General features: G+C 36.4%; 2 pseudogenes across 2 annotated transcripts in view; both read right to left on the bottom strand.

Annotated features, from left to right (window-relative positions):
• LOC109209831 overlaps positions 1-377 on the bottom strand; it is a 13,592-nt pseudogene extending 13,215 nt beyond the window's left edge. Inside the window, exon 1 of the transcript XR_002065442.1 lies at positions 109-377. The product of XR_002065442.1 is annotated as a protein CIA1-like (transcript). The remainder of the gene's footprint in view (positions 1-108) is intronic.
• On the bottom strand, positions 987-21,521 carry LOC109209840 (annotated as a pseudogene). The gene is made up of 9 exons (XR_002065443.1): positions 20,625-21,521; positions 19,521-19,746; positions 16,583-16,828; positions 11,960-12,010; positions 11,550-11,810; positions 11,288-11,455; positions 3,314-3,571; position 2,935; positions 987-2,284 (listed from the first exon to the last, which is right to left on the bottom strand). The product of XR_002065443.1 is annotated as a potassium transporter 11-like (transcript).

The raw sequence follows: 23,769 nt of genomic DNA on the forward strand, positions 1-23,769 counted from the left end.
CCCCCCCCCTTATGTGGTCGGCCTTCTTACCAGTCTGCCTCCTTTCTCTTGATGGAATATATCAATACCCTATGCTATCTTATGATGAAAACAAAAAAAAAATCAAACCTGACAGTGGAAAGAGCCGGTGGAGTCCTGTTCCCAGATTCGAACGGTTTTATCGCCGCTGCAGGACGCGAGTACAGCTGGAACACCATTGATTCCGGTATGTGGTTTCCAAGCGACGGTCCAAACCCTATCGGTGTGGCCTTCCAGCCTCTGAATCTCCTTAAGTTCAAAATCATCGTCAACGAAATTCATAGTAAGAACGGCGGAGCTGTGGTCGCGATGGGGTGTGCTGCAAAAGTAGGTGGCGGAGTGAGAGGTGGGATAGTTATTAAAGCGTGTGTGCGCGCGTGTGCAGGTACTAATGGAGTCAAAATAATTAAAAGAAATTAAACTTTTTCATATTATCTATTAAAAAATTAGTTACATAATGAATTTGTTAGAAACGAATCAAATATAAATAAAAGTCATATTATTCACTTATAAAATGGATAATTAATGGGTTTAGCTTTTTTATTTATAAAGTCTCAAATTGAGTGTTTCTCAAATTTAGGGATTAACAATTCTTCCAAAAGTGAACATATTCAATATTATCCGTCGGTTAGCCTGTTTTATCCATATTAAATATGGGTTGGGTCAGATAATTTATCCATTTTTGACCCGCCGACATCCTACCCAACTCACCCATTTGCCACCCCTATATATGGATAGCAAATATATTTATATGCTTAGGATTAGGAGAGTTTTCTTTTTCCATATTTGTTATGACTAGTTTTCCATATTTGTTAGGAGTAAGGTTTACTATATATATATATACAAGTCAAACTAGATCTGTAGTTGTGATGTCAAAGCGGTTAAATTGTAATGATATTGTATAAAAATTCTACTACACAAAAATCCAAAATTAATTCATTTTGGGATATGAAAAAGTAGGAAAGAAATCACATTTTACTGGAATGTGCAATGCTTTGCTAAGGAAATAGGCCTTCATGGGCATTTACAATGTTGAAATTTAAAAAGTCTTATGGGCAAAATAATAGATCTCTTATGTGTAAAAGTAAATCTCCTATATGATAAAAAAGTGTTAGGATCATAAAACTAAAAACAAATTTGTAAAGATCCCCAAAACCATTTGATCCGTCGCTAGCCAACTGATGACCATAATATCTTCGATTGATCATTTGCGAAAATATTTATACATAGAAAATTTGTCCAACGTTCAAGAGGCTCTCATGAGGTACGTTGAAGATCACACTATTTTCCCTGCAAATTCTCCTAAGAAACGCATATATATAGTCAATAGCAATTTTCTTATAGAACCTAGAGTCTCTCCTTGCTCTAACTACAGTGTTTCCAAGAATGTGTACAACCCCAGCATCTCGACAACGATTTAAGAATTCCATTTCGTCCACTTCTGCCTGGCTGCTCTCACGGCCCAACGATGATGTGACTGTATTGCTTCCTTGAGTGGGAGATTTCACAGGTACTATTGATTCCACCGTCGAACATGTAAAGTCATTATTTCCTGTAGTTGAGTTGCCGCTATTTCGCACTAAATAATCCATTGAATTCTGTGTTTGCTGTCCGTATAAGCTGTATTCGTCGGAGTCAGAGCAGCCTTCCATCATATTCTCCAGCCGAACAAAAAGGAAGAGGTTATCAAATAGCTTTCTCTCGAACTCCTCATCTTTCTTATGGAGGTCTTTGTAACCATACCTTGCAACACAGCGGAACATGTGAAAAGACTTGGGTCCTATGCGTTTCACGAGGAACCTCTCATCTTCTGGAACTGTGTAAACTGGAAGATACTTCACACAGACAAATACCACAACTGAATGTATAGCTGGCAGATTTGTAATGAAGTGAGAAAAGATGTGTGGCACCCCACTAGCCAGCTCGGTGTAGACAAGTCCTATCCCCGGTACACGTACAAGTCCTAAACTGGGGCCCAGCCCAAGAATCCATGCCATTGACACCTTGCTGTGCATCTCAAATGCATATCGTTTCACAGTTCCATAATGCCAGACATACATGATGACAAGAAAAGCTGCAGCAATCACAAGCGGAACCCAACCACCCTGATCAACCTTAAATAACACAGCAGAGAAGTAGGTACATTCAACCACCACAGATAAGACAGTGAAGATAAGGACAAGAACCCAATGGCAGCGCCAAACTAGTAACATTATCAAGGTCATGAGGAGCGTGGTCACCAACATGACTATCACGACTGCCGTTCCTGTTCAAGAAAATGTTACATTAGTATGTACATTTCAAGGTGAGGTGTTCCAACATATGGTGTAAATGCTAAACGCAGGAATCTATAATAGATAAGAAAACAGAATCATTGAGCCAGAATTTGCACAAGTGTGGTAAAGCAATAGCGAGCAGCAGGGGGCACCGGGGCAGCAAGCCTAGTATTCTGTTTTTCCCTTGTTCATCGCCCTTTATATTATTATATATTAATCTACCGAACAGAACAATCATTTTGTTCCATGACCCAACTTTCAGAGGCTTTGAACAAAGCATTTTAATTTTGAATTTTATGTTTACTTTAACAATTAATTCATTTCTTAATTTTCATGCATTATTTTTGTAATCAATAATCACAATACTAATTTGAAGGGAAGCCCTGGAGCAATGGCAAAGTTGTCTCCGTGTGACTTAGGTCACGGGTTCGAGCCGTGTAATCAGCCACTGATACTTGCATCAGGGTAGGCTGCCTACATTCCACCCTTCGGGGCGCGACCCTTCCCACACCCTGCGTGAACACGAGATGCTTCGCAAACTGGGCTGCCCTTTGTTTTTAAATCACAATACTAATTTAGCAACCTATAACACAGTAGACAAACAATTTATTAAGTCATAAACAGACTCACAAATAATAACCCTATTTGGTCTTTCTCTAGAAGATGGAGAAAAAGAGCTACATTGAAGGCTCAGACACATGACTTTACTGAGTGAACCCACTTTGCTGCTATGCCGCAGCTCTCCATTTTGTCAAGTGGTTTAGTCTTTGCTGTACACAATTTTTTTTGTTTTTGTTCGTGGAATATATTTACTTATATAGATAGTGAATTTTCAACGAACACACTTTGAACCAATGGTTCAGAGCAGATTTTTTTTTTTTTTAGGGGGGGGGAAGGGGGGGGGGGGGGGGGTAATAATGATGGTGTCTGAACCAGTTTTTTTATTCAGTGAACCCACTTGCTTCTCAGTAAAAAGTCAAACAAAATCAAGCAATATTATATTCGACACACGTACTCACGTATGCGTTGCCAATTTGACTTTGATTTCTGAATCCAGCAGTGACACCGATGCAAAGAATCATAAGTATCCAATTTATATCAGGAATATAAATCTGCCCAAGGAACTTCTTTGACGTATGTACAACCTTAACTCTTGGAAAACAGCCTAGTGCCAGAGCTTGCTTGATTATCGAAAATGTAAGCAGAAATGGTTGCTTGACTTGCAACGATAGCAGCTAAAGTTGCAATGACAAAAACTGGCCAGTAATATGCTTTCTCTGCATTACTAAAACGACGATTTGTCAAAAAACATTATAACTTCACACTTTAGCCACTGGTGTCAACTTTACTACTACAAAAATTTCCATTTGCTTTATTTTCCTTCTAATCACCCTTTGTTTTCTACCAAAAAAAAAGGCTGTAAATGGTAGTTCCTTCTAAAGATTGCACAATGCTGTATAAATTGGTGAATAAATTTCCATTTAGTTGTTGAGAGTAGAAGTGGTTTCAACTGGTCACATTAGTAGAGAAAATGATCAAAGAATGTCCCTGATGTTCTGTAAAGGAGTACTCAGGGGTGGGTGGGGTCTATATACATAAGGCTGTTGGTGGGCCGGTCTGGGACCGGGACCGGACCGGGCCCGCGGTCCTAACGGGCTAAACGGTCCCGGCGGGCCGGTCCTGGTGGGCCGGTCCTTAATGGGTAAGAAGCCCGTGACGGGCCGGTCTTGCTCGTGTAGCCCACGAGACCGGGACCGCTAAGCCCGGGACCGGCAGGCGGTCCTGGGCCGGTTCAACCGGGCCTAGCGGTCCTAACGGGCTCCAACGGCTTAATTTTTAAAAAAAAAAAATTTTTTTTTTTTTTAAAAAAATAGCCAACGGTCAGATTTTAAAATCTAGCCGTTGGCCTTTAATTTTCAACCGTTTGGAATTTTAAAAAAATAGCCATTTGGCCCCAAACTTTATTTTAACCCAAACTTTATATAATTACACTTTTCCCCAATTCTCAACTATAAATACCCCCTCATTCTTTCATTTTTACTCACCAATTCATCAATCTATCTCAATCTCTCTCAATCTCTCTCAACCTATATCTAATTTCTCTTCTATAATTGCTTATTTTATTATTGCAATTTCGTGAAAAATTGTGAAGTTGGTGATTGAAGTATTCAAGTCTTCAACGATTTTCAATTTTCAAGAAGTTGTTCGGCATTCGTGTAAACTCGTTCCAACTCTTAACTTTTAAGAAATATATTTTGTGTGTTTAGTTTGCATAATTGTAATTAATATGGCTATTTTCTTTGAAAAAATGTGTGGTGGTAAGGGAAAAGCTAAAATTGGTGAAAGTAGTCTCCAACCTACTACCCTTCCCCCGGCTCCCCGACCCAGACCTATTACCCTCTGCTGCTCCTATTATTCTTGATAGTGATAATCCCTTTGTTTTCAAATTTTTCCGATAGTGAATTTTGCCATAATGTTGCACAAGGTGAACAATTAAATGAAGAAGTTATGAATGCTCTTTATCCTAATCAGACTATCTTAGAAATGATGAGGAAATGAGGATGTAGATGAAACCCAACCGGATTTAGATGATTCACCTACTAGTCCTGTTAATAACCCAACTGATGCCCGCCCGACCCACCTGTAGAAACCCCTACTTTTAATAGACAACCTTCTAAACGCCTAGAAACATCATTAGTTTGGAATTTTTTTACTCAAGTAAGAGAACAAAATAGGCTAGGTGTAAAACTTGTGGGAAATTGCTGGCGGCATAAATATACTGGAGACCGTAGTGGTACGGGTAGTTTGGCTAGGCACATACAAACACACCCTAGAGATAAAGTTAAATATTTACAAATGAAAAGCGCAGCAAGAGGGGACAAGTGTAGATACTGCGGTTTAACCCTAGTACAGGTTCAAATCTAGTTCAACCAGGAATTAACACTGTGACCGGTGGTATTTTTATATTACGATCCTAATAAAGATCGTGAAGAATTAGCAAAGATGGTTACTGTTATGTGCTTACCATATACTTTTCCTTCTAACCCTAATTTTGTGCATTATATTAGAAAAGTTTTTAATCCTACTTATAAAGGTTGGCCTCGCGCAACAGTTAAGAGCGATATTTATAAATAATAAACATGAAATATGAACAATATTTGCGGTATTTATTTACTCATATAACTAATCGGATTTCTATTACTACTGATATTGGTAGAAGTAATAATGACTGTGATTAATCTACTGTTACAAGTCATTGGATAGACGAGGAGTGGATAAATGCAAAAACGCATTATTGCGTATAGAATAATTAATTCACGTCACACAGGTAAGTTTATTGCTAACACCGTTGCAGATATTTGTAGATATTTTTGCATTAGAGATAAAATAATGGCAATTTCTATGGATAATGCTTCTAGTAACACTAGTGCTATAGGCATACTTACAACAAACACTAAATCCTGCATTTAGTAATTGTTTCCAATGTGAGATGTATTTGTCACATTTACCATTTAATTCGTCGGTGATGGTATGAGAATTTTAAATTTAGAAATTGAAAAGGTTAGAATGGCTCTTAATTGGCTATTTTATTCAAACCGTAGAAGTAGACTTAGAGAGTATTTTAAAAAATGTGAATGAATTTGGCCTTAAGAGAAAGAAAGGTTCCTAAACCTTGTCCAACTAGATTGGAATTATATGTACGAAAGTTTAGTAGTTGCATATGAATATAGAAACCCAATTAATGCAACGTTTAATGCTCGTGTTGGTGGTGAGGATGATGATGAAATCCTTACAAATCAAGATTGGACGAATGTAAAATTCTTATAGATTTTTTAGAACATTTCAAATTGCTACAAATGCATTTTCTGGACAATATTATCCTACTATTTCAAATGTTTAGTTTATATTGCAGCACTATGTGATTTGTTTGTTTGAATTTTCGGAGGGTGGGGAAATTTATCAACTTGCTATAAATGCAATGAGAAAAAGTTTAAAAAAATATTTTTTCCCTATCCCCCCTATTTATGGTGTTGCTGCATTGTTAAATCCAACAATGAAATTAGGAGGTCCTCACTTTTGGTACACAATATTTATAAGGCTTTAGATCTTCAGTTGAGGAATTTTCTACACTTGCAAGAGCAAAAGCCTCAATTAAAATAAATGCGCAAAACAATTTATAATGCTTACCAACTTGCGTTAGATCATGCTAGGACCAAATATTCCAACCCCTACTTCGTCTAGTTCACAATCATCTAAAAGAGCTGCGGGCCTACAAGCACTTTAAATCTTGGAAGGAGTTTAGGGGTTCTCAAGGTGATAATTTTGATGAGACTTCACATCTAAATGAGCTTCAAGTTTATTTGTCGCAGGGACTTGAAAAGGAGAATCCAGACGGCACTTTGATCTGTTGGAATGGTGGAAGACAAGGGAAAAACATTTTCCGGTTCTTGCAAGGATGGCTCGGGATATTTTTATCTATTCAAGCTTCAACAGTTGCATCAGAGAGCGCTTTCAGTCAAGCAAGACTTCAAATAGGTGATCATAGAGCGTCTATGAGGGAGAGCTGGAAAAATCAGTACTATTCAGAGATTGGATCCGCTCGGAAAGAAGAAACTTTGGACTTGCAGAATCACAACCGGAGATAGACGAAGCGTATGAAGAAATGATAGCGGAACTTGCGGAGGATGCTGCTTCGCCCGGAAGCGGTGATGAACAAGCTTCTTTTCCGCCACACCAACGGAACCTCCTCCGAACCTTGAAGGATTTATGAGATTGTTAGAGATACAATGTAGATTATGGTGTAACTTGTACTTTGGCATATCTTCTTTAGTTTTTTTTTCCTTTTAATGGTGGTATTAGTACCTTGTTGTGCTCATTCATTGGGGGAAGAAGACTAAGAAAGATAATGCCATTTTTGGTAATAAAAATTATAAACATACCCTTGGCCTTGAATATCTCTTCGCAATATTTTTTTTTGTCTTTAACTTGCAATTATTTATAAGGTATAATATATATACAATAACATACAATTATATACACAACAAATTATATAATGGAATATATATACATAACATACAATATATACTACAAGAAATATATAAGGGAATATATATACATAAATACAATTTATACTACAACAAATTATATAATGGAATATATATACATAACTACAATAATACTACAAGAAAATATATAAGGGAATATAATATACATAACATACAATTTATACTACAACTAAATATTATAATGAAATATATATACATAACATACAAATTATACTACAAGAAAAATATATAAGGGAATATATATACATAACATACAATTTTATACTACAACAAATTATATAATGGAATATATGTACATAAATACAATATATACTACAAGAAAATATATAAGGGAATATATATACATAACATGCAATTTATACTACAACAAATTATATAATGGAATATATATACATAACATACAATATATACTAACAAGAAAAATATAGGTATAATATATTATATATATACATACATACAATATATAAGTACACTATACTAGTATACTATACTAGTATACTATATATATTATATTTACATGAAGAAGTAGTACTATATATACTACAAAACAAGATTTTTCAAAATGAGGGCCCCACCCCCAATGAACCACCAACGGTCATATTATATGCACAAATAGCCTTTTTTTTTTTTAATTATACAAAACTAACCTTCTCTAACACTATAAGTACCCCCTCCCTCTTCTTCATTTCAATACTCAATACTCATTTCTCAATCTAAATTTCTCTCTCAATCTCTCAATCTCCAATTTTCAAGACTTCAAGTCTCAATCTCAATTTTCAAGTTAAATCATGCCTCGTTCGGAAAGAGTGCGCTTATTTGTGTCGCAATACTATGAAGTGCTTGAAGAAAATGAAGAAGGCCAAAATATTAAAGTGCAAGAACTGTCGAAGAGTCTTAAATTTTCGTTCAGGGTGTACACAGGCATTTTAAGGAGGCATATAAAGTATTGTGTTGAGGGTATTTATCCGCAAATTCGTCTTTAAGATTTTTCAACAATTTGTGTTATTTTAAAATTATTAGACGTATTTATGCTTCATGTTGTACTTTGTTTTCTAATTTATTATGCATGCCAATTTAGTTTTACTATTGATTTGTTATTTTACATTTTCGTCAAACACTTTAATAATTAGATTTCTATATTATATATACCACATATATTATATATAGCCATGCATAAAGAGCAATTTATATATATACATACACATACGGTTTAACAAGAAATTGCCCTAAATAAAAAAAATTAAAAAAAAAAAAGCCCGGAAATAAAAAAAGCCTGTTAGGCCCGCTAAGCCCACGAGCCCGGCCCATTTAGCCCAGGACCATATGGGCTTAGGCCCGTCACGGGCTGGTCCTACCCGTTGAGCCCACGAAGCCCGGGACCGCGAAGCCCGGGACCGCCAGAGCCCGGACCGCTAAGCCGGCCCGTTTAGCCCGGCCCGTTTAGCCCATTTAGGCCCGGGCCCGGGCCCACATACAGCCTTATATATACATAGATCAAAAAGCACAACCCCCCCCACCCCACCCAAGTGGATTTCGGGTCACTCACTTTCTTCCGAAATAGATTTCTGGAAGGAAAACATCCGAAATCTATTTCTAGATCCGGGCTTTCCACCTCCATTTGGTCGTGCTGCTATGATGTAACGTGCAGTCGTCCCAAGGCAGCAGGATGTATGGTATAGGGCCCCTATTTTATCTCTCTTAAAGTCCTTTATGGATTTCGAGTTCAGGCATGCTTCGACTTAGCCCTATGATCCGCTAATTCCATCTCTTTTCTGGTATTTCCGCAAAGGAGGTGGATAGGGTCAGTGAAAGAAAGTTTTATTGGACATGAATGAACCCGAACAGACGTACCCGCTGCTTCTGCTTTCTGCCATATGGGTTCAGTTTCATAATGTTATTAGTCGCTGACGTTCGTCAAGCAGGCCACGTGGATTGGCCAGGGTCTTCTTCGGCTAATGAGACACCCCCCCCCCCCCCCCCCCCAAAAAAAAAAAAACAAGCTGAGAACAAAAAGTGCCTGCCCCAACCAGGGGCCTGACAACTACCCTTAGACCTTGAGCAGTCATCAATGATAAATAAAAATTGTAGAATTGCGTCATTATTTCCTCGGAAGGAGCAGGTCCTATATGTCTGGCAAATGACTGGATAAAAAGAATGGATTACAGTGTTGGAATGAGTTCTTTGGATTCGTTGGCTTCACGGGCAGAGATGACAACAGGGATTTTTTTTGCTGATGTTTGGTGTGGGAACTCAACCTCAAAGGAAGATTTTTCACATCTATATTTTATCACAATCGATAAGCAGGCTACAATCAGATCTCCTCAGAGACGATGAATGTCAAGTGTAATAAATATCTTTCAGAAGACCCGTCTAGATTGGAATTGGAATCACATTAATGAATTTTCCAGAACATCTACAGTTATATATTTACTTTGGAGAAGAAGACAGCATTTGAAAGGGTCATCATTGAAGAGCTTCTCGATTAAGTTTTTTGACTCAAGACCTGTATGGAGACTGTTGAAGATATAATGAAGTAAATAAAAGTGTACTCTCTCTAACAACAACACCGTATAAGAACAGGCACAGGTCCTTGGTTTGAGTCTCACTGCCACCACTACCAAAAAGAAGTTCCATGACCCATGAAAATGAAACAGGCTTGCACGTGAAGGGGTGTGTTGAAGATATAATTAAGTAATAAAAATGTACTTTATTTGACAGCATAAGCTTTTATATGAGATGGTCACACAATTTAACACAGCCACATATGGAAGACATGAGTACTCAAGAGCAGCTTTCTCACTTGATTGTGATGTGGAAGTGCTCAACCTAAGGTAGAAAATTTGAGGAGAATGATAATTGTGAGTTGGTGCTGTTTCTGCAAGGAAAGTGGGGAAAGATACAACCACATATTGCTATATTGTAGCTTTACTACAGAGTTATACCCTCGGTGTATGCCGTGTTTGATGTGGCCTGGGCACTCCCTAGAATTGTGGCAAATTGTGGTGAGTTGGAGATTGGAAGTGAGGAAAAATGAGTTGTGGAAAGTATCATGTCTTTGTGTTTTTTCGCCGATAATGAGAGAAAGGAATAGAAGAGTGTTGAAGGAATCGACAGTCGGATGTGGAGAATAAAGAGCTCTTCTTTTATTCATCTGAATTTTTTATGTAGAAAAGATATTCCACGTTATACAGAGTAGTTGGAAGGATTCTTTTAAAGCTTAATCTACATCCAATGTCGATCTTGATGTGACATGAACAAGCATTTTGACATATAAAAACAATCCAGTCTCTATTACAATGAAAACAAGGAGTTCAATCTAGCTTGTAAAACTAATTCTCAAAGGCAAACTCAGGAGAAGGAGGCGCACTGAGGTATCTCTTTATGTATAACTCAACTAAGGTGTAACTTTTTGGGCCTAAGGGCACAGCTCATCGAGACTGCCTCTCTGAATTTATCATTTATAGGGGAAAAGGTCTTTAGCTTCAGAAGGTAGTCAGTGCATGATTCAAGCGTACGAATTTTGTAAACGAACATTTTAGAGAAACTGGAAAATACCCATCAGGCAAAACTTGGTCTTGGATTCTCCTTTTACAGACCGTCTACCAACTCAGTCTTACTTGCAACAAGTCCATTTTAGCTCTCTCACTTTGTCACGGCAGTCCACAGACTTTCTGATTCTTTACTGTTTCCTTTTCATAGATTATGCTCTCTAACGATGAAATTTAGACAAGCTGGGGACTTGGCCACAAAAAAGTTTAGAGCTAGGTACAGGCTATTTTGATGTCAGCTGACAACGAAAACATATTCCAATCTACATCCAAGCTCTATTGACATACTACTCATTAGAGTTCATTAATCCTTTTGACACCACCGTGGACCAAAACGAATAGATTTAACAAATATTAAAGTTAAGAGAGCAAGACATGCCTGGAATAGAACGGTAGAATGCATCGACAACATGTTCCTTATTTTGCATGAGGTATGCTGCTTGCCCCGTATAGGTTAAAAGAAGGCATGGGAAAACAATGACTGTGAAAGCAAGCTGTATTGCTGACACTGGAAAATGAGCAAGATCAGCAAAAAGTGCCTCTGTCCCTGAAGTAGTCAGCAAGGAACTATCAGAGTTCAAACAGTAATTCTTTGCACTCAAAAGAGATGTTTGAGAAAAGGGAAACGAAGAAGACAGAACCTGTAATACTGAGCATTATTCCTCCCAGAGATGTCCAACCCTCTTGCTTTCTCCTCCTAAAATACCTATATATGTACACGGGAGAAAAAGCCCTCAAAACAGAGCTATCGTACTTCCAGATGTTGAAGATGCCGATACCTCCTACTAATAGAAACCAAAGCAGCACAATGGGAGCAAACAGCCAACCAACCCTGTCTGTGCCATAGTGTTGTAAGCTAAACAGACCAACCAATATAATGACAGCAACAACCACCACTACGTCTGCATAAAAAAGCTCCCAAATTAGTTTCTTTTTACAAGCATCAAAGTATAGAACAAAGTCAGGGTAAATGATTAAAATAGAAAAAAGTAACCGAGATGGATCAACAAAGAAATAAAAAAAGGTGGTATTAAGAAAAGTAGAATAGTACCATTACTCATCTTTGGATGATCCACCTTGATCCCACCAGTAGCTGAAAGAACTGAGAAAAAAATTCTGAATAAGTGCTTTGTTACAAACTTAAGATATAAGAACCAATAGAAACGTAAATCAAAACATAGAGAATAAATCTTTATAGGCTTTGACACACTCCGTATGACACCATAACTACCTCTTGACTAGATTTTTTAATATTTGTTTAAATATTTTTCAATTATAAAAAATGTGGCACATAATACTTTTTATGTAATCTCCAAATGCATAGATTTTACTTTTAAAAGGATTAAGGGACCGTTTTCTGAAAACATTACAACAACAACAGCCCAGTGAGATCCCACAAGTGGGATGTGGGATCTGGGGAGGATAGTGTGTACGCAGACCTTACCCCTACTCCGGAGTAGTAGAGAGGCTGTTTCCGGTAGACCCTCAACACAAAAAGGAAAGAGATAGTGTATTAGTAACAGCAAAGGAATCCAGAAAGACAACACCAGCAACGCAATAACCAGAAAATAGAGAGCAAAGTAATAACACTAAGCAGTAAAAAAGGCACAGTACTGTAGACGCAAGGGAATAATATGGACATAAATGGCCACTAAGCATACTGCAGCCTAACCTACGACCCTAATAAAGTATTAAGAACACAACTGGAGTCACTAGTAGCCTAAAACAAAACACTATCATACTAGCCTCCTATCCCCTAACCTACAACTCTAATGCTCGACCTCCACAACTTCCTATCAAGGGCCATGTCCTCGGAAATCTGCATCCGCACCATGTCCTGCCTCATCACCGGTCCCCAATATTTCTTAGGTCGCCCTCTACCTCTTCTCATACCCGTCAAGGTCAGCCATTCACACCTCCTTGCCGGTGCATCCAGGCTTCTCCTCCTCAAGTGCCCGAACCATCTAAGCCTAGCTTCCCGCATCTTGTCTTCCATGAGAGCCACGCCCACCTTCACTTGGATATCTTCATTCTTAATCTTATCCAGCCTAGTGTGCCCGCACATCCATCTCAGCATCCTCATCTCTGCGACTTTAATATTCTGGATATGAGAATTCCAGACTGGCCAACACTTTGCACCATATAACATGGCCGGCCTAACCACCGCTCTATAGAACTTTTCTTCAAGTTCCGGAGGCACCTTCCTGTCACACAGGACGCCAGAGGCTAGCCTCCATTTCATCCACCCCACTCCTATACGGTGCTTGACATCCTCGTCAATATCCCCATCCCCCTGTATAATGGACCCTAGGTACTTAAGCTCCCTTTCTTGGGGATGACTTGAGAGGCAAGCCTCACGTCCATGTCAACTTCTCCCGGCATGCCGCTGAACTTGTACTCCACGTATCAGTCTTAGTCCTGCTCAACTTGAAAGCTTTAGACTCGAGGGTCCGTCTCCAAACCTCTAAACTCTTGTTAACACTCGCGTCTTATCAATCAGAACTATATCATCAGCGTTCTCCGAATAAATTAAATAGTTAAATTCTTTACTTTGAATCCCGTCATTCTTTTCATAAGGAGTATATATTGGATGTTCAAATGGTAGCTTAAAATCTTAGGATTAGAAAAGTTTGAAAGTGGTAAAGTTTTAAGTTAAATACAATTCCACATTGGATGTTTGACATCTATAAATAAGTGTCATGTATACATCGAATTATTGGATAATCTATTTTGTATTTTGATGATAAAAATTATTAAATCATCTACATATCTTCTCTTCTCTTATTTCGTTGCATAGTATTAGACCATCAACTATCTTGGTAGAGAGACAAGAAATTTTCGGTTACTAGCGGGCAACCATTATGCAGCCTGCCCGAACAAAGCATATTTCCAACGACTGTTCCAATTATACTGTGTCTGTTAAACCGGCTATTTTTGGATAGCACTTTGCCGTCATACAACAATATGTTTTTCTGAGGACATTCTTCTAGCCACTTTTCGAGTAACTTTTCCAACTAGTTACCAACAATTAGAACCTTACTTTCCTATAGGTTTTAGGCAACACCATCAAAAAAACCTTTCAATTGATTATTAACTTTTTTATATTTATAAAATAGTTGGGATTGATGTAACATAGAATTGCATTATTAGGCCTCATTTGTTTGCACTTTATGGAAGTCTGAATCTTAATCATTCAGATCTCAAACATTAAGTGCTTTTGTTTTTCAAGTCTGAATCTTAAATATTCAGATCTTAATCATTAAGTGTTTTTTTTTACTTCACAACCACTTAATAGGTCTATGTCAGTGTTGTCAAAGGCGCGCTTAAAGCGCGCTTAAGCCCTGAAGCGAGGCTCAAAACATGTTGAGCGCTTCACCTCGCTTTGTAGGCGCTTTAGTGTCACATCAAAGCTCTAAGTCATACTTTTTCTTGCCAATGAGTGTAATCCTCAAAAGGCGACATTAAACAATTGATATTTCACTTTATCGTAAATATTTTGCAATTTCTTTGTCCATATATTTGTTATTCATACGTATAATTATTAGTCTTGGACTACATATACATATTTTTTCTTTTTCTCCAGTTGCGCCTTTTTTCATTAAAGCCCACGCTTTATTTGCGCTTTGCGCTTAAAGCCCCAACGGACCTTAGAGCTTTTTTGCGCTTTTCGCCTTTGATAACACTGGTCTATATCATTAAGATCTATAACAACGACTTAATTTCATTAAGATGCTATCATCCACATTCATTATTATAAACTACCACCACCACCATCCTCAAACCATAGCTGCCACCACTACCACCACCATCATCATCTACTATAACCACACACTCACCTACCTCAACTACCACCACCAACCACCCCATCTCCATCAATAACTATAGCCGGCACTGCCCACCATTATAAACTACAATCATCTTCCCCAATCACGACGACCACCACCACCCACCATTATTAACTATCAACACCCACCACCATCATCCTCAACCATAATTGCTATCGCTACCAATCACCACTAGCTACTACCTAGAACCACCACCATCAACCAAAATCACCACCAACTACCCGCCCCTAATAGACACTCACAAGCACATTTGCTAGCCATCACCACATTTGCTGAATATATATATATATATATAAAAAAAAATTTATGTTTATTAATTTTTAAATAAAGATAAATTTTACATATTCAGATGTTTTAAAAACAAACAGTCTTAATCATTTAGTATTCAGATCTTAAAACACATCTTAATATTCAGTAGTGTATTTAAATTCAAATGTCTTAATCTTAATACACATCTTGATATTCAGATATGTATTCAGATTCAGACGCCTTAGTACCCGTTTGGACATAAAATTTGATGGAAGATTTTTCCAAAAAAATTTCAATTTTTTTTTTTAAATCAGCGTTTGTTCATAAATTTTCCAATTTTCACTTGAAGATGCATTTTGGAAATTTTCGAAAATTTGAAAAACTGCAAAAAACTATTTTACAAAATTTACACTCAAATCACTCACATAACTTCAAAAACAACCCAAACTGAAATTTATGTCCAAACACAACTCTATAAATTTCAATACCATTTTTCACTTGAAAAAAAATTTCACCATTTTTTCGAATTTTACAATTCTTATGTCCAAACGCCTACTTAATCTTTAAAAAAAAAAAGAGATGAGGCCTTAGTGTCCCTCCTCGGGCAGATGTAGCTATAGACATTACATTTTGCTCCATTTGTATCCTTTACATTCCAATAGTCAATATTTCTCTAATACTAGAAATTGTCTACATATTTTACCGACATATCTCTAAACGTACTACAAAGACTTCCACTAAACACCGGACCTAATGTAAGCTCACCAAAAGTCTTTTGGAATTTCTAACCACTAAAAACTCAGGCTTAAGCTTTAGGGGTTGTTTGGTCCATGGATTAGTTATGCAGAAATTACAATACATGGTAACATGGATTGTTAAGCGACAAGTAACAATGCAGGGATTGTTATGATTTCTATAAAAAGAATGTAATTTCAAAATTAAGTAGTTGTATAGCGGTATTACTAATATACACATATCCTTAATCCAAATTCTATCCATTATTAAAAGGTGCACATGTTCCTGCATAAAATTTTCAGATATTAGTTAAGAACGTTTGGTACCGAAAACCAATGCTATTTCAATAATAAGCCTTATACTGAGATAATTTTTGTACAGCAAGAGAGCAAGGATGAAAAGCAACAAGCTAGGAGTAGCTTGGGCAGCTATAGTTAGACTTTGGTCATTACAGAAAAAATAAAAAGCAGTTGGGAATGCACGTCATGTAGTCTTGGCAATTTGACCAGCATTTTCATCAACAAATTGTGTGCTTTTGAAGTATATGGGAACAAACATTCGGGAAAGATAATACTACAAATTCTGGGTCTTTTTGGATTAAAATGATCTGGCCTGCCGCACTAGATGGACAATATAGTAAACCATCATGATATTAAGAGAGCATCTATTTCAAGAAACATATCCGATCATTGATTTTTTTCTGCAATTAAATATATGAGCTTCTATCTTCGAGAAACTTATTAGGCAAAGTTTTTTACCAGAAACTAGAATAGTGAATTTCTATCAACCTAATAGTCTAGTAGATACAAGATGACAAGTGAAAGACAAACTTCAAACAAAGGTACCTGATATAGCCGGAGTGAGAATTCCATCACCTATTACCGTGCAAGTGCCAACAATTACAATAATAAGAAGTGCATTCTTCCTGAATGGATATGCCTCCAACCATCGCTTTGTTTTTGCAGCAAATGAATGCTCATGGAATATGCTACGGCTATAAGTTGTCAGCTCCTCATCTGTCCGATGTTGGTTGGGAATTGTCTTTATCTTAGCATGGCGACATAGTAAAGAATAAAGAGCAAAAGTCCCACCTAAAAGACAAAAGTCAATTTTATCATCTTTAATGTTTCCCGCATTAGTTGGTGAACAAATCTTTGTTGCTATATAGTTATGCAACGTGATTGATAAAAAATGTAAAGCACATGAAGGCAAGGAAAATTAAGTTAACTAAACAACAATATCAAATGAATACAAGAAAATTCCTTTAATTTAATTTTAGATCATGACGTGTCTGTAACACAGTCCACATTAGAGTGATTGGTTTGTCACAGTAAATAAATAACCTCGATTGATAAACAAACTGTTCTTTAGATTCAAAATATAGTAACTCCGTGTGATATTAAGGTATACTAGGAAACAACAATATATTTTAAACATATATTTTGCTAAATTGCAAGACAATCTAACAATATTTTGCTAAATTGCAAGACAATCTAACATTTTCCTTCACCCATTAGCCCTTTCTACATTTTTAACTAGTGCAACTTTTTTATGCTTACCCTATGCTGATTCTTTTCTTTTTTCCTTCTGAGATACACAAAAAAAAAAAAAAAAAAACTATGACAGAAGATAATTTGAAGAGATCCAAAGGTTAGAGAAGGTTGTAGCTTAGGCTTTCAGGTCAAATATCTCCACACCACCTACTAACACAGATTTTCAAGAAACCTTTGTCATTCTAAACAGATATAAAAACCAAAATTTATTAGCAAATACAACAGTAAATGCTAACAAAGAAAAAAAGCTTCTCCAGATTGCTCGGCAACTTTTAGTAGCTCATGTCTGCAGAACAGACTGGGGCACCTATGTGCAAGGACAAGAAAGTGTAATAAGACGCATGACCTGTTTTGGTGCTGTTCTTTGCCTTCGGGCTGATGCAAGAGATCGTTTAGGTTATTTGAGGATTTTTTTGATTTGCACCGGGTGTCCGAGTCTCTATGAGCCCCGACTAATCCCGGGGGTGCACAGGCCCTCGGCAAGGAGTTTCCCGCAAGTGCACCACGGTTAATTCAGGTTTTACCCAGTCCGATGGCCCTCAGAAATTGTTTGCACCCAGTGGGTTTCGAACTTGAGACCTTGAAAGGGAGCATACCCCAAGGCTCAAGTCAATTGCCACCAGGCCAACCCCTGAGGGAAATTATGTTTCCACATCTTCACGTCATGAACTTTTAAATGCTGTGATTTGATCACAACAGGAGGGGAAAGCCTTTATGTGAAGATGCTTGATGTTGTCTGTGTGATGTCAAGGTTTGAACCTCACATATAGGATAAAAAGGTTTTGAGATCTATAATCACAACAGGACTGCGAGGCTCTTGCTAGTCATATTAACTTTCTATCGACTCAAAGTACAATTTCTCCTCTTCTTTCTAAAGAAAAATGTTTGTCTTTTGCATAAAATTTTAAGCAACATGAATGAGGATATAAGTAAGTTCTTGCATTTCTAGAAGTTTTCTCCATTCATCCTCCATTGAAGCAATTCTTTTTTCATTTGAAGCTAGGTGGTGATTATATAAGGCTATGATTCGGTACATTAAAATTGTGTATGTTAGAGTTAGAATATAAAAAGTGTTAAGTTTCTAAGAGTTCGCCAATGTCCTACATTGGACAAGTATTATCTATGTAATATGTTTGATGCCTATAATAGGTGTCTTGTATTGATCAAATTACCAAGTCATCATTACGTCTCTTCCAGTCTCTTTTTTTCCTCGCGTGGAACCACAACCTCTACAATCATGGGAGGTCTATGTGATTCACCACTCTTGGATGTTAGAAATTGGGCAATTTATGTTTTCAAATGTTAGAAATTGAGAAGCTACCTTGATGGTCTTATAATAGGTATATTGGGGGTTGGCGATAACCCAGTAACGAACTAAGAGATAATAAGAGAATGCAGAAGCATTCATACCAAAGTTCTCAAGGATCAATTGTTTCATCTTCCGAATTATTAAAGTCATTACATCTTATGAGAATTGCTTCAAGAATGAAGACTCCACAATCAACCAAAAATGAATTGCTCGAACACATAAGGAAAAAGAGTAAGAAACTTTGTATGCCATGACATATCTGAAATCCATTTCAAACTGTAGGCAATAAATTATAACATTAGAGAAGGTAAAAGATTCTTCTTCACTTTAACTATAAAGCATTAATTGAGCCATGGGATTCTGTTCAGAAAATGTCATTCTCTTGGACATAAACGCAGCCCCACCATTGATTTAATTTTCTCAAGAAGAAAGCAACTCAAAAAAACTAACCGAGTACATAACGTGGGTAAGGTTTAGGACGTATCTTCCGTGTTTTTTTTTTTCATCCTCTATCTCTAATCTCACAGAGACAGATACACAAGCACACACAAGCGTATTGACTTGCTTAAACCCAATTTTCAGAGCTGCACCGCCTAGTCAGCTTAACCCAGAATTAAAGGGTTCTCTCCAACTTGACCAGTCTTTAAACTGCATTAACTGGACAAAGGAGCAAAGAGACCCAACCCTGTCCAACCAACAAAAAGGTGCCTAATCAATTTAAGCCAGCAACATTCTCTTTCAACAATGCCTTAGCAGCATTTATATCCGAAGTTAACAGCTACCACTGGAATAAACATTTCATACAGGAAAGCTGCCCAGCAAGCAAACATGCAAACTTATAAATCCTTAGACATGCATACGCAGAATAAATAACTGAATCAGATGAAAGAATTGAACATTTGAACTCCAAAAGTAGCTTACCTTGGCCATTGTCATTCGCTCTACAAACAATAAAAACATACTTGAGGAGAGGGATAAGTGTGAGGGAATATATAATTAATGAAAGGGCGCCAATGACATCCTCTGTATCATCAATTCCATGGGGAAATGTATTGTAGAACACATACAAAGGAGAAGTTCCCAAGTCTCCATAAACCACTCCTAGACTCTGAAAAGCAAGCCGCAGAAGCAACAATGCCGAGAATTTCTGCATTGAGACAACTGTATCAGGACAGGGGCAGAAAGAGTAATCACAAGTCACAACCAATAATGGACTCATAATTACTCAGCTTTGTGATCAACCAAATACTCACAACTATGGGATCATTCTTCTATTTATAAGGCAATAACAATCACGGCATCATAAACTCTTATAGTAAGTCCAAATACTCTTACAGCAAGACATTTGCAGATAAGTAATAAGTCAACTTTCCTCTGTTGGTACAAGTCTTCAACATGAAAAATTACCTTTCCACAGCCTACTCTCCGTGCAACCCCCACCCCTACCCACCCCAAAAAATAGGGAAAAAAGAGAAGAAAGACAAATACGTGACATGAATAGAGAATCATGCTCTAGGTTGAACTGACTAGCTAACCAATCATCCAGTGGCAGACGCACTTATTCAAGACTCACGATTGAAACCAAGGGCGGATGTAGAGGGTGAGTTAGGGGTAACTCAGTAACTGTGGCTCGAACTCTGTACATGAAGCTTCTAAGTAAGAACAATTTTTTTTTTTGGAACCAAGTAAATTAAACTAGTAGTGGTAAAATCCCATAGTATAACCCATAAAGTTCGAATCCTGGATCTGCCTATGATTCAAACATCTCCATTCCTTTTTTTGTTTTCAGTTTCAGACTAGGATATCAAATTAATCATGCATAAGATCAAGAAAGAAGCAAATAATTGAGTCCCTCCACTAACATCAAGATGAATGAGAAGAAAAAACTTGACTATTCAATTACATCCAGCAAACTGGTCCCCTGACTTAAAAGAAAATCATTAAAGCAAGCAGAAAAAGAGAAAGTTCAAAAAGAGAGAGGTAGCTATAATACTAGAACTAGTAAAAGAAAAGGCACACCTTTACCTTTTCTCTATACATATTTTTGAGTCTACCAGCCTCCTCATCCATAGGCTGATCAAGCTTTTGGTCTAATTCCCACATCCCTCCTTTAGTTTCATCCCCACTTCCTTCATCTATTCCCATCCTTAACGCTGAAGCCATCTTCTTCAAACAACAAAATCTATTCAAGATTATGCAAACCTAATACACAACATACATGCAAACCACCCACACCTTTCTAATAAACCAAATGAACACTCAATTCAATTCAAAGAGCTGATTAACTTCCAACCCACCAAGAGAAAGTTGCTTTTGTAACTTTCTTCTCCAAAGGCCAAAATTGGGAATGAAACAGTTCAACAACACCAGTCATATAAATCTTAAAACATCCCGGTATTATTTTTTTTGGTTGTGGGTTTAAATTCAGGAAGCTAGTGCAACAATTGTCATGAGTGGGGACAGCTTCCAATCAGTATGAGACACAGAACATCAGAAACCCAATTTGGAAACCTCTTCAGCTAAATAAAATCAAGCACTTTCTTTTTTTTTTTCCCAAAAGAAAGAGCTCAAAATTCAATTTGAACTCTAACAAATCCAACTGTAAGGAAAACCCAATTCTTGAACCGACACAAAAGACAGAAAAGGGAGAAGAAAGATCGAGACAATGGCTGCACAAAAAGAAATCAGTTTTTTTCTTTTTCGCTTTGTTATTTCCTGTGCAGTTTGCGGCACTTCCTCTTTTTCTCCCTCTATTTATTTTGTTGTCCCATAAGGAAGGAAGAAGCATTTATTTACAGAACAAAACAGAAAAATTTACATCTCTTTCATCTTCTTCTTCCTCTCTTTCTCTTTCTCTGTCTGTCTCTGAGGAGAGAAGGTTTTATTAGAGAAAGACAGATGTGTTCGTGTTTCTTTTTTTTTAATGGGTGAGTTCAGCTACGGTAATTTCAATTTTTAATGGGACACGTTTGATCCGCTGGCGTGGCGGACAGAGAAAGAGAGATGTCACCTAACGTTTTCTAACACTATTTGATTAATGGGAAAATGTCCAAATTTATCCCCCTCAACTTTTGAATATTGTCATCTAAAATCTTTTATACTATTCGCCAAATTTACCCCTATTATTATATTATTCGGCCAAATTTTACTCCTACTATCAGTAAACTTTTAAAAATTAAAAAAAAATTACAAAAAAATACACATGACTTCACACCATAACAAAAAATGGTCCATATTTTTAAGTTTTACCCTACGTAGCCCACATTGTACACATTTTGAAAGCATTAGCAAATTCAAAATCTTTGTTCTTACAACCATTGCTTCTAAAAGATATGGAGCTAAACTTGTGTTCTCACAACCATTGCTTTCGCTCTCTCTTCTTCTCACATCTTCTGCATATGCTTCAAGGGGCGTGTATTTTCTGCTTCTCCCCATGTGTCACCTGGTTTCAATGTAAGAAAATTGAAGAGTAGAAGTCCACCAGTGAAGGCCATTCAAAACTTTACTTTCGATAATAGGACCTTTTGAGTTTGTTAGTTGTTTGGATTTGGTGTTGTTCCAATTGATTGAAAATATCAAAAGGAGTTCAAGATTTAAATTTGAAGTGATTTAGAATAGATTTGAGCAAGAATTGAGTTAAATTTCAGAAAAGACGCAAGGAAGAAGACGAAGTTAGATTTTTGTATAATTATGTATAATCTTGTATAATAGTATATATGACTCTATAAACACATCTTATACGCTATTATACACTTTTATACACCTTTAAACAAACGTCTGTAGACGAACTTCTTCCACGATTTTAAGATGGAATTCTTGTTCAAAACTAGTCCAAATCTTCATTAAATGACTTCAAATTTTATATACAACATCCTTATACTATTTCTAACAAGTCTAAATAATACTCACTCTAAATTTCTCACAAAATCAAATTCAGAATTTAAACCCACATATTTAAGCTTGTTAAAAATCTAATTTTCACCACCCAAATGGATTTGGTTTATTGAACTAATATTTGAGTCACAGTTACTGATTCAAAAATTAACTTAAAAGCTTGAGCAATTTTTTAAAAAATTAAAAGTAATTTCGATAATCTGTTGGAGTTGAATGTTGATTGTTGAGTATTAGCCTATTATTTTTGGGCTACTTGGTTGTAAATTGAAATATGGGCTATAAAATTGAAAAGTAGGGAGCCCAATTATTCTTATGTGAAATTTTTCCTTAAAATTATCCCTCAATTCGTTAGGTGACCCAGAATTTCCCAAATCATTTTAGTTAAGTCACTTATTCTTCTTCTTGATCCACTAATTTCAAACTAGTTGATATTTACCTGCTTTCTTAATTGAAAAAAAAAATAAGATAAAGAAATATTAAAATAATACAACAGTTAGTAAACAAAGTATTGTAGATTGAAAAATCTAAATTGGTTAGCTGTCTAAATTTCAAAAGTATTTATAATACCACAACTTTAATGAATTCGTTTCACAAAAGGTACGGAGACTTTGCAAGTATTAGTTATAAAAATTGAAGTTCCTTGGAGACTTTTGCATTGTCGAATTCAACTTTTCTTTAATCAAATGTCTACGCATTGTGCACTCCTAAGTTAGTCGACCGAATACTAACTAGATAATTACAAAATATATTCGAATTTATATGTATATACATGATGATCATCCACAAATAATACATACAAATAGACGTACAAATTTATGCAGGTGTATATGGTTGGAAAATTATAATTTTTTAAAATCAATTCCAAAACCATATCACAAGAAGAGAAGTGGGTGCAATAGTAATTGAAAATATCCATAAATAATTTGTATAGTTTAGTACCTTTAGCATTCATCTTAATAGTAATTTATGAAAATAGTGGATCAAGAAGAAGAGGAAGTGACTTAAATAAAAGAGATTGAAAGATTTTGAGTTACTTAATAGATTGAGAGGTAACTTTTAAAAGTTTACTGATGATAGGGATAAATTTGGTCGGATAGTATAATGGTAAGAGTAAATTTAGCCGAATAGTATAACATAGTTTAAATGTAGACAATATCCGAAAGTAACGGAATAAATTTGAACCTTTTCCCTTGATTAATTAAAGATGATACTCATAATTTATTGTGTAATTTATTCAATTAAAAATGGATAAAAAGTATATTATTGGAAATATTTG

The sequence above is a fragment of the Nicotiana attenuata genome, chromosome 2, assembly GCF_001879085.1.
Source record: "Nicotiana attenuata strain UT chromosome 2, NIATTr2, whole genome shotgun sequence".
NCBI classification, from domain to species: Eukaryota; Viridiplantae; Streptophyta; class Magnoliopsida; order Solanales; family Solanaceae; genus Nicotiana; species Nicotiana attenuata.